Raw genomic sequence first — 12,305 nt, 5'->3', positions numbered from 1 at the left:
ATCATACAAATCAAACAATATGCTAGTGGTTGTTCATACTCGATTGAATCTTATACCATCCAATCAAAATCCTAACTAGATTAGAGGCATTAATCATTTGAATAAACTTGGCCATCATAAAATTTGGAGCCCTAGATCATCACAATCAAGGGTGTGCATTAGTTGATTAATTAAATGTTTCAATTTGGGATTATTTATCCAATTATTTAATATAGGGAATGCCCAAAAAAGTTTGAATTTCCTATCACTTGCAAAGACTAAGAGTTAAAATTTCAAGACCTAACAGTCCAAAACTAGTTATGAAACTTTTATAGGTGGACTCTCCCCTTGAATAGGAAGAAGAGAGTCCATGATGAGAAGAATTCACTAAGAGTGACCTTTAAAATCCAGTTATAGTAAAACCAACTTTGTGAAAACCAACTACTTGATATTCAATAACTTTAGATAAATATGATCTTATCCTGCTATTATATAACTCTAATTGGTCAAAAGTGCCTTCAAACTAAAAATGAACATAAACTACTTCCTAGACCTTAGAGATATTTAAGCAACCCAAGGAGTTAGGATTGCCATTCTAATATATTCGTTGGGTATTGATTGGATTGAACCCACTCCAATCTATTGCTTTGGCATTTAAAAGAATCCTCCCTCATTGCCTAAAAATAAGGGTTGACCTTTTAATCTCAAAGACCTTTGTCTAGACTTTATAAGACCCCCTATAAGTTAAGAAACCTACATAAGCTCGTGCAACAAGAAGATTCCCTAGTAATGTAAGACTGAAGTAAATGAAAAAACCTTAAAAGACCAAAGGAAAGACTTCTAAACTTGGGCAATGGTGAAGCTACATCTATCTTGAGGTAGGGCTATTATTCCAATAATATATATGGTTAATTAAATTGTTTGAATGACATAGGGGCTAGGGCATGCATTAAACATTTAGGATAGAACAAGTAATAGATGTTCTTTTTATTGGTTAAGTTTAGTAGTTTCTTTTATCTTACTTTGAATTTTATAGCATTGAGAGGAAATGGTATAATGAAAATTGAAATAAAATAATATATTTTTGAAAATTTTACTTCTTAAAAAGTAATGGAAATTTGAACAAACGCAGCATTAGGGTGATATCAGCAGCTAGGGTTCTAAAGATATAAAATGGGTTATGCCTCCCTCCCAAAGGATATTTTGGGGGGTCGGCCCGACACAGCCCGAGCCCATGCCATGCCATGCCACGAGCTGGGCGGGTCCATGGGTCGAGCCTTTGGCCAAACCGGGCCAAAGCTATTTATTTAAAAAAATGAAAAAAATCTTAAAATTTTTATTTTATATGAATTTTGATGCATACAATTATTTAGTTTATTAATATATTATATACTAGATACTATTATATAATTATAATTTATATAATATATTATATAAATATAGATAAATATATATGGGTTGTGCTAGCCCGTAGGCCACAGGCGGCACAACCTACACTGTCGGGTCATGTTAGCCTAGCCCGCAGACTTGAAACCCCAAGCCCAACAAGGCTCATGAACCATCGGGCTTGGTCGGCTCAAAATTGTGTTGGGCCACGGGCGGCACAACCCAATTTACACCTCTATAAGGTTCCTATAGGGAATTCCTCTTAGGCATGCTCCCTCCTCCCTCATTTACTTCCTTGTTGAAACCTTCATCGATTCTCACTCCCATTGTTCTCCCAATGATCGACATACTTATTAAGTCTCCTATGTTGAAATGAGGTGAACTTGTAGAAATCAACGAGTTATCAAGGGGACCTTCAAGACCCAACACTACCATAGTAGTGTCCGTTGACAACCACCACATTTTGATTAGGTTCAAAGATGAAAATGAATTCCTTCATGTTTGGCTAAAGGGGGAGATTATTGTCAAGGATTATATGGTTTGTTTCTTCAAGTGATTTCCTTCTTTTGATCTAGGTGAGAACCATCAATCATGGCTATGTAGATTCATTTTTGTCGCCTCCCTATAAATCTTTACAATGAACAATATATCCAATCTATTGTATAGGTGGCTAGGGGAGTATTGAAAGTCGACCAATCTATTGCTACTCTTACTTAAACTTCAACAGCTAGGGTTTGTTTAGAGATTAGTCCTTTATAGGAGAATCCTAAGAGGTTGTGGATTAATTAAGGGAAGGAGGGTTTCTGGTAGCCAATTATCTATGAAATCATGCTTCATATTGTTGTTATTTCTACAAACAAGGCCACAGGGAAGAAAACTATCATTAAAAGATGAAGGCAGATGACAAGGATAAGGAAAGTGTTGAGAAGGATAACAAAGTCGGTGCTAGTGGTGACAATCAAAGAACATCCTCCACTAAAATGTTGCATGAGTGAAGGATACTCCTATAACAAAGATGAAACACTAGATTTAGGGCTAATCATAGGAAATACGATATCCAAGTTTTTTTGCCCAATGGGGAAAATGACTAATGTTGTTGATTATGACATCAAGGGTTGACACATTTGACACAAAGGATTGAATTATTGAATTACCACCAAATAGGAAAAGAACTCCATTTTTGGGTTGGTCTTAATTAAAAATAAAAGCAATTATTCTTTGTCACAACATTTTTCTTTAATATAAAATATTAGAGATATGCTCAAATGTTTTTTACATAATTTATATATTTTTGTTTTTTTTTTTGTTTTATATTTTAATTTTTATTATTTAATTATGACTTCGCAGGTTGGCCCATTTAACTCAAAAGGTTGAGTTTTTGAGCCACCAACACAAAAAAAAAATAATTGTTATTATTGGATTGGTTTTAAATTTATATTTCATTCCAACATAAATAATAATTATTATTATTTAATTAAACTTATTTTTCTTTAATATGATTAGTATATATGTATAACATCAGAGATGAGCCCAATTTTTCTATATTTTTATTCGTTTCTATTTTAAAATGATTTTATTTAATTATGACATCATGGATTAGCCACTTGACCCAAATGGTTGAATTGCTTACTCGCCACCATGATAGAAAATTGTTCCATTTTTTGGGCAAATTTAAAAAAGCACATATTTTTTTATCATTAAAAGTATTTGATGTAGATATAATTGATATATTATATTTTTTGGGGGGTGAAAACAATATCTTAAATATAGCATTCAATGAAAGAATAGGAGTTAAATACCCTAAATATAAGACTTAATGAAAATGAATTGAATGAAGAGAAATGTAGTAATTCAAAGTACATTTTATGCCCTCACAATGAGGGGGAGATCAAATTCAAAAGTATGAGGATGCTAGTCAAGAATAGGATTCATTGATTGTTAATGAGAGTTAATACCTTGAATATAAGACAATGAGAATGATTTGAATAAAGACAAAAGTGGTTGTTCAAATTACATTTCTATCTGTACAATTAAACATGGACCAAATTCCAAAATGAGGGTATTTTAGTCAAAAAAAAGTTCCACACTTTTAATGGTAGTATAGATAGGTCTTTAGATTTTTAATAATTGAGCATACTAATTTAAGGAGTTGTATTGTTTAGTAATTAGTGGCATTGGTTGTTATCTCTATATAGTCTATTTAATTATTCACTTTCTCCTTAGTTCTATGCATTAGATTAATAGATTTGTATCTTTAAATTCATTTTAAACTCACCATTCTTTCAGTTAAAGTGATTTAGTATTAAAACAAAGAGGATAAGGCATAACTAGAAGATAATTAGTTTGAATCATTACTAGTTAGACCTTGTTTACTTTATTTTTCAATCATCTTACTTCAAGTTATTGTTCATTTAGCAGCAAAATGGTCATACATATTTAAGATTTCTTTTTTTTTTTCACTTAACTCTATTAATTCATCCTCTATTTTTGTTTATTAGTTTTTTTTTTTTTCTTGAGATAGGATTATTCTTTTGAAACCCAGTTTCCATGTTAGATTAATAGGTTGTTTGTTATTTTTTGACTATATTTGGTTTCATTAATTCAGTGTTAATTTCTTTCCTCGTCTTTAATTTATCCAATTATTTACTTGATTATTTGTTAGTTTGTTAATCTCTCATTTAAAGCAAACCCAAAATTATTTAAATTTTTAACATGAGATTTAATGAAGAAGATGTCAATTGTGAAATTGGGCATGTTAGGGGGTGCTAATACCTTCCCATAACATATCCCGGCACTCGGATTTGAATTTTTTTGTTCACATTGGCCATTGGGTAAGTCACCAAGCAACGCTTTCTATTGTTAAACCATATTATTCTAAGCTCCCATTTCCTAAAAACTTATGTGGCAACTCCAAAATCATTACAATTCCCCTTTCATCTTTGAGAAACCTAACTACTTAGCCCGACCCTAGTCCCTTGAAGCATTAAGGTGTGTGTTGGTGCATGTCCCATCATGACTAGCTAGGGTTTTGGGTCTGTTTAGCCCTTAAATTGTTTGCTAGCAAAAAAAAAATGTCGACTTTAGTCAATGATTTGATGTTCCATTTTGTTTGATCTAATAGCAAGTCATGACTTTGATATTAATTCTCTCTTTCTTTTTTGTTTTCTTGTTTTGTATTTTTAGCCATTTCCAACATTAATAACAATAATTCTCATCTATTATCATACTTATCTATCCTATATTACTTCTTATGGAAAAAATCCATCATTTATTACTAAAATGCAATTGTCCATGTTAGCATCCCCTTTACATTCTTTTAAGTATTTTTTGTATTTTTAAACATAATCTCTATCATATCACATCCCATTTACCTATAAATGTTCCATTTCCTAAAATTTCTCTTAAACTATCTTCACATTTTCAATTACTTTTGTCTTACTCCTAAATTTTCCCTTAAACTATTTCAAATTTCCACACTATTTAACATTACCTTTTAAAAGTCTCACTTTATCTCTATCTTTCTCCACCTTCCAAATACATGCATTTAATTTTCCATCAAGCATATTAAAATATTAATATTTAAATAATGATTAAGAATACGTTTTTTTTCTGGTATATATCATACTTAAAACCTGAAATGAGATAAATAAAAAAAGATCTAAAAAAACTAATAAGAGAAAGACGGTAGATAATAAATTAAGACAATTAACAATCGTAAAACTATAATTAACTATTAAATTTTATTATAATTATATTTATAATAATTACTAATTGTTATTGTTAATACAAATTATAATTTTAAATCCATTTAATTTCCTTTTAAAAGTTATAAAAGTGAATACAAATCTATTAATAAAATAAAATTAATAAAAACATTAGATTTATAACTTTTTATTACTTGAAAATCCATTTAAAAATAATCAAAATTATTAATAAAATTCCACTTAGCAATTATTAAAATTAATAAAAATATTATTAAATTAGTGTTACTAGCAATTGCATTTAAGGTACGTACAATATATTGTTACTAATTTAAAGTCCACATAAATTCCATTTATATAACAAACATTTGGCCACTCAACTTAGTTGAGAATGTAATAATGCTATTTCTACTTCAATTTCTCTTAATGAAGTCCATACATTGTACATGTCTGAAGTAGTTTTCATTTAATAGGATGAATAGATAATTTTATAGACATGTTCAACTTTCTCTCTCTCTCTCTCTCTCTCTCTCTCTCTCTCTCTCTCTCTCTCTCTCTCTCTCTCTCTATCTATCTATCTATCTATCTATCTATCTATCTATCTATCTATCTATCTATCTATCTATCTCTCTCTCTCTCTCTCTATCTATCTATCTATCTATCTATCTATCTCTCTCTCTCTCTCTCTCTCTATCTCTCTATCTATCTATCTATCTCTCTCTCTCTCTCTCTCTCTCTATCTATCTATCTATCTATCTCTCTCTCTCTCTCTCTCTCTCTCTATCTATCTATCTATCTATCTCTCTCTCTCTCTCTCTCTATATATATATATATATAGATAGATATATATTATTTGATTTACAAAGTCATAAATCAACCCATTTTACTTGGATGATTACCATGTTGACCTACCACTTGGAGGGAAATGTGGTTTCATTTTCAAGTTGTTTTTCAAAACATTGCTCCAAACAATGGCCCTAGCTACTTCCATTTTCTTAATCATTTAGTACTATATGTTGAAGTCTTCTTTATCTTTTCCCCCTCTTAACTTCTATACAACATGTCCATACTAAAAAATATGTTTATTTACATAGACAATGTAAGAAAAATGAATTAATTATCATCAATGTATTACCTTTGAACTTGTAAATTAATCCTATCATGTAGGTTGTGAATTACATAATGGACTATTCTAGTAATTATTATTATATTTTTAAATCTAATTGTTTAAATTGCTAATTCCATACCAAATTATTGTAGTAATTTTTACAATACCCATCAAAAAACTCAAATAAAAAAATATTGTAGTAATTTTTACCATACCAAATTATTCAAAATCAAATCTAAAAAACTCATATTTAATAACAGAATATTGAAAATGAAGCAATTTTTACAATACTCATCAACCATCATAATAATTCCTTTACGAAAAAAGTCATAATATTTCAAATTTAGTGACAAATAATCTTGGTGTTTTCATTGATTTTAAATTATTTTTATATTTATCCGTATTCCATAAAGAGGCAAAGGCCAATGTGGACCATTGGGAGGAACTTTCCTAAAACATTTTTCTAGCGTACGTGTGATTGTGTGTTTGTTTGGGGTGGTGGTGATGTATAGGCTGATTTGTCTCCTCTAAAAAAGGATATAAGAGATCTTCTTGTTAATAGGAATTCCAATTCTGGAGGTATTTGCTTGATGCCTGACTCAAGATCACATATGCGTTCCACGGGGCCCATATGCACATCTAAGCATGCATTGGGAACATCTTTTATACTTGCATCTCATGGGGAGATGTTCCCAGTGAACGGTAGGGATGTCCTATGGGGAGCTGATGTGAATTTGCCTGACCGCACCACACTAAAGTCCAGATCAGCCTAAGATAAATACTAGAGATGTCAGTAAATTGGGTTAATTTGGTAAACCTGCATTGGCCCGACCCTATTATGAGTTAGGGTCAATGGATGGGGTTTGATAGGATTTGGTTTTAACTCAAACCCAACCCAAAATCAACTTTGCTCTTGACCTGATTCAACTGAACAAGGGTTTAGTATGGATCGGATCTGGTTCAGCCCAAATCCAACCACAAAAACAACCTGGTTCCTCACCTGATTTGAGTGAATACATCTGATTCAACCTAAGTCTATTTATATTGAACCCATTGCAGATTTACCATTTAACTCTACCCACATCCCTATTCATAATGGGGTCACTCTTGGTCTCGGGTTGAGGTAAGTCTAGGGGTGTCAATTGGACTGGATTTGGTCCAATCCAATCCAGTATAAATGGATCAGGTCCAGTTCAATCCAATGAATGTTTTGTACTAATTTGGGATTGACCTAATTCAATGTTTCAATCTATTCAAATTCATTTTAATTTAAATTGGTTTCAACCCAAACCCGATCCATTGACACATATATTATTGTCTTATATCAATGGATCAGGTATTAGCTTAATTCAATCTAATCCAATATAAATTTGTTACAGACGGACCAGGTTCAATCCAATCTAATAAATATTTTAAACCGAATTGGTCCAATTTAATATATCTTTTTGGTCCATCCAATCCGTCCAAATTGATTTTGGATTAAACGGGGTTCAATCCAAAACCGGTCCATTGACACCCTTGGAGGCAACCTGTTCTAATCCCATTGACATTGGAACATTATAATACTTGTGTACCATAGACTTTTTCTTATATAGGTGATATTTCTTTTGGTTAAAAAAGAATTTAGCAAAGAAATCTGTATATGTGGCCTTGACTGAGTGTAGTGCACTACATATGATATGGACCAATTGGTTCGATATCCCATCTTTATTCGTTCTTTTGACTTTATAAGGTGGGCCCCACATTAAGGCCTAAAGGCTATGCTTTAATGAAAGAAAAAGCCTATAGGCTATCGTTCAATTAAAAAATCGACTTTTTGATGAATCCAATAGCTCATTTGGGAGGGTTTTTGCGTTGATTGATTAGGAGAATGAACCAGTCAGGGGTCCGGTTTTTGGGTTGAACGGTCCAACTGTTTTGGCAAAAAATTAAAAAATATATATATAAAAAATGGTCAAAACTGTTCAAACAGTTAATCGTCTGAATCAACAGTTTGCTGACCAAAATCAACGATTTTTAAGAAAAATCCGATTTGAAGAAAAAATGGACCGGTTCCTGACTTTTTCGATCCGGTTTTAAAAACCATAGTGTTGACTAAACCTTTAAGCTAGTGAATTTGACACTTGCGGTCTTACCCCAAAGGTCCAAGGAATATGGCGATTCAGGTCGGGGAAAAATAGGGAGGAGAAAGAAAGAACCAACTAAAGGGACTGCCTGGTGAGAGATCATGACGTTATAGTTCCTTAGTTGTGTAATAATAGTGAGCTGGTGATTTTTGAGGAAGAGAGAGAATGGCTGTGATTTGGGAAATGAGGGTAAAATGTACGTTTCTCCCCTTTACAATGTGTCTCTTGGATGAGATCACATCGCCCCACAACGCCCTACATCACATCTCGACCTTATAGGGAGCATCTCGTGATGACAAATATGGAAGAGATGTGACATCATCGGAAGAAGTTCCGAAGGTAAGGCCGAGATGTGTTGTGGGGCGCTGATATGAATGCCTCTTGGATATATCGTTAATTGGGTCCCATATGGATTTTGGGGCCCCTATTTATAATGATTTTGGGCTTCCTGAATCCTCTTCTTGTATTCTGATTTTGTCAATTTTGCCCTTTAGTTAATATTTTAGAAAGTTCCAAAATTGATGCAATAGCTTTGTTTAAATGAATAATTGGTTTGAACCAATTCGGTCTGACTCGAGTTTGTGTCATTCAATCCAGATTAATGTACTTACATAAATCCATTGTCTTATAAAACCATTTCAAAGAAGCTACCTAAGATGACTTTACTGGAAAATTGACTTTACGGATCATATTTTCGGCATTTTGGTTTTTTTATCCAACATGGTTTTACGGCATTTTGGGTTTCTTAGTTCATGTAATGCCATAAGCCACTACGTGAAAGCCCTCCCACACTAAGAGCTCATTTGGGAGGGCTTTTGTGTTGGTTGAGCTGTTTTGAAAAGCTACATGAGATAGCTTCACCAAAAAGTGGATTTATGACTTTTATAAATGTTGATACACAACTCGCTCACTCCCTCATGTTTGGTGAGGTGGTTCGAACCAAGTTTAGACCTATCAATGGCGAGCTATGATGCCAAATTGGGAGTCCAAGCTGAGGGATTCTATAAAGAGAGATAGGTTAGAGATTGGGTGTGTTTTACCTAGAAAAACACTATGATGCTTAAGTCATAGAGGAGGTTTGATGGGAATTTTTGAGAGAGTTCAAGAGCTTTAGTGCATATACCTTTTAGAGTGTCCTTGGGTTTTTTTTATAGTTATTAGGTGTTCAAGTGCCATTGACCAATGTCTTTGAGTTTTGTGTGGAGTTGTTTCCGTAGTTTGAGGGGATGTTGGGCCGTTAGTTGCTAAATTCGTGCAGCGGTTATAAGTTGCCCATGGGTCTTGTGTCACATGGTTTGCGTGAGATGGTCCTGTAGTTGCGTTAACAGTGTTGGAAAGGACATGGTGCGCGGGACGTTTTCAGGGTGAGATGTCGTTGTTAGTGGGCCGAGCTCGCCTCAGCTCGGCCGTGCACTTGTTATAAACTGCCATGTGTTGACCTCACGAACTGTTTTGTTGAGTCGGACGTTGTATTGCTGACAACATCCACGTGTCCCCAATTAAGTGGATTGACCAAAATACCCTTCATCAATAGTGTATAGGTTTATCATCTCATGGAATGCTAGAAGCCATTGCATGAAAGCTCTCGTTTAAGAAGGCTTTCATGATGTGGCTTCTCAAGTTGCAAGGTAGGCCCCACATTGAAAAGTTACAAAGTCATATTTGGTGAAAAAACCATAAAGTTAATTAGTGCCCATTTGGAAGGGCTTTCATGACATGGCCTCTCACATTACAAGGTAAGCCCCACATTGAGAGCCACGAAGCCATGTTTGGTGAAAAACTTGGACAATTGAACATATGCTTACATGAGTCATGAAAATTGACTTTTCCAACTAAGCTTTTGTTAGTAATATTTCTAAAGCCGCTCAATCAATGCTAAAAGCCCTCTCAGAACAGGGTTTTAATATTTTCTTTAAAGCAACTCAACCAAAACTGTTCAATCAAAGATTAGAATCCTTTAAGAAGGCTTTCATGATGTGGCTTCTCAAGTTGCAAGGTAGGCCCCACATTGAAAAGTTACAAAGTCATATTTGGTGAAAAAACCATAAAGTTAATTAGTGCTCATTTAGAAGGGCTTTCATGACATGGCCTCTCACATTACAAGGTAAGCCCCAAATTGAGAGCCACGAAGCCATGTTTGGTGAAAAACTTGGACAATTGAACATATGCTTACATGAGTCGTGAAAATTGACTTTTCCAACTAAGCTTTTGTTAGTAATATTTCTAAAGCCGCTCAATCAATGCTAAAAGCCCTCTCAGAACAGGGTTTTAATATTTTCTTTAAAGCAACTCAACCAAAGCAGTTCAATCAAAGATTAGAATCCTTTAAAAGGCTTTCATGATGTGGCTTCTCAAGTTGCAAGGTAGGCCCCACATTGAAAAGTCACAAAGTCATATTTGGTGAAAAAACCATAAAGTTAATTAGTGCCCATTTGGAAGGGCTTTCATGACATGGCCTCTCACATTACAAGGTAAGCCCCACATTGAGAGCCACGAAGCCATGTTTGGTGAAAAACTTGGACAATTGAACATATGCTTACATGAGTCGTGAAAATTGATTTTTCCAACTAAGCTTTTGTTAGTAATATTTCTAAAGCCGCTCAATCAATGCTAAAAGCCCTCCCAGAACAGGGTTTTAATATTTTCTTTAAAGCAACTCAACCAAAGCAGTTCAAACAAAGATTAGAATCCTTTCAAATAGATCCTTAGGTGTTTCTTTTGGTTTAAAAGTTTGATGTTTGAAAAGCAAAAAAGTACTTTGAGAAAAAGGGTAATCCAATGCACAAGCCTCCCACCAATGTGAGGTCTAGGGGAGGGACAAACGTACACAAACCTTACCTTTGGACATACTAATGGTTGTTTCTAAGATTTTAACCCTAGTACCTTGACTGCAATGGAGAAACCCAACCATTGCACCAAGGCCCCCCCTTTGAATTGGTGTTATTTATTTATTTATTTATTTTTGCTCTATATGATATTTGAATGCAAAGCTCTAAATGTTGAATGTTGAATATGGTTAGCTTACAATTTTGCCCCCATTGTTGATAATGATAAGGAATATTTACATTAATTATAATTAACATTAATAAACTGATATTAATCATTTTTAGAAAAAAGTTATGTTAAAAACAAAAAATAATAAAATAATTATAATTAAATATAGAATAATAAATATAATGAATTAAATAATTACATATTTAAATAAAATTATTAAATAACCACATAATATTATAATAAGTAAACAAATAATAATAAAACTAATAAAACAATAAAAATATTAAAAGTATTAATAATATTAAACAATTAAATTAAGTATACAATATAATAATAAAAATCATTAAATAAATAATATACAATATAATAATACAATTAAACAATTAAAAATAATAAAAATCATTAAATAAATAATAACATAAATAATAAAATCATAAGAATAATAATTAATTATAATAAAATAGTAAATAACAATAAATATTTAAATAAGAAAAATAATTAAAATAATAATTGAAAATAATAACACTAATACTAATAATAATAAAGTAATAAAAATATTCAATAAGTAAATAACAAAGTAAAAATAAAAATATAAAATAATTAAATAATTAAAAATAATAAAAATATGACATAAATAACAATAAAAATAATAATTTGTCATTTAATAATTAAATTATTAATAAAAATAAAATTATAAAATAATTAAAGAATAAAAACTATTAGTATTTCATAATATTTTAATATTATTATTATTTATAAAGTTTTATATAGTAAGAATGTGTTACTAAATAATGAAAGGGAATTTTGGATACATATAAAAAGAATATTGTCAGGTTTGAAAAATAAGAGGTATTAAAAAAAAACACGATGTCTATAAAATTTTGATTTTTTAAGATAGTAGAAGTAGAGATTGAAAATAGACCCAAAGAAAAAGGCACTAGCCTTAGGGGTGTTAATGGTATTCAAAAATCTGATTTCGAATTCGAGATTCAACATAATCGAATTAAATTC

This window comes from Nelumbo lutea, chromosome 5 (genome assembly GCF_056320005.1).
Source record: "Nelumbo lutea isolate HS-2025 chromosome 5, American lotus-T2T, whole genome shotgun sequence".
NCBI classification, from domain to species: Eukaryota; Viridiplantae; Streptophyta; class Magnoliopsida; order Proteales; family Nelumbonaceae; genus Nelumbo; species Nelumbo lutea.
The sequence above is the reverse complement of the archived record's forward strand: the minus strand, read 5'-3'. Positions refer to the sequence as shown.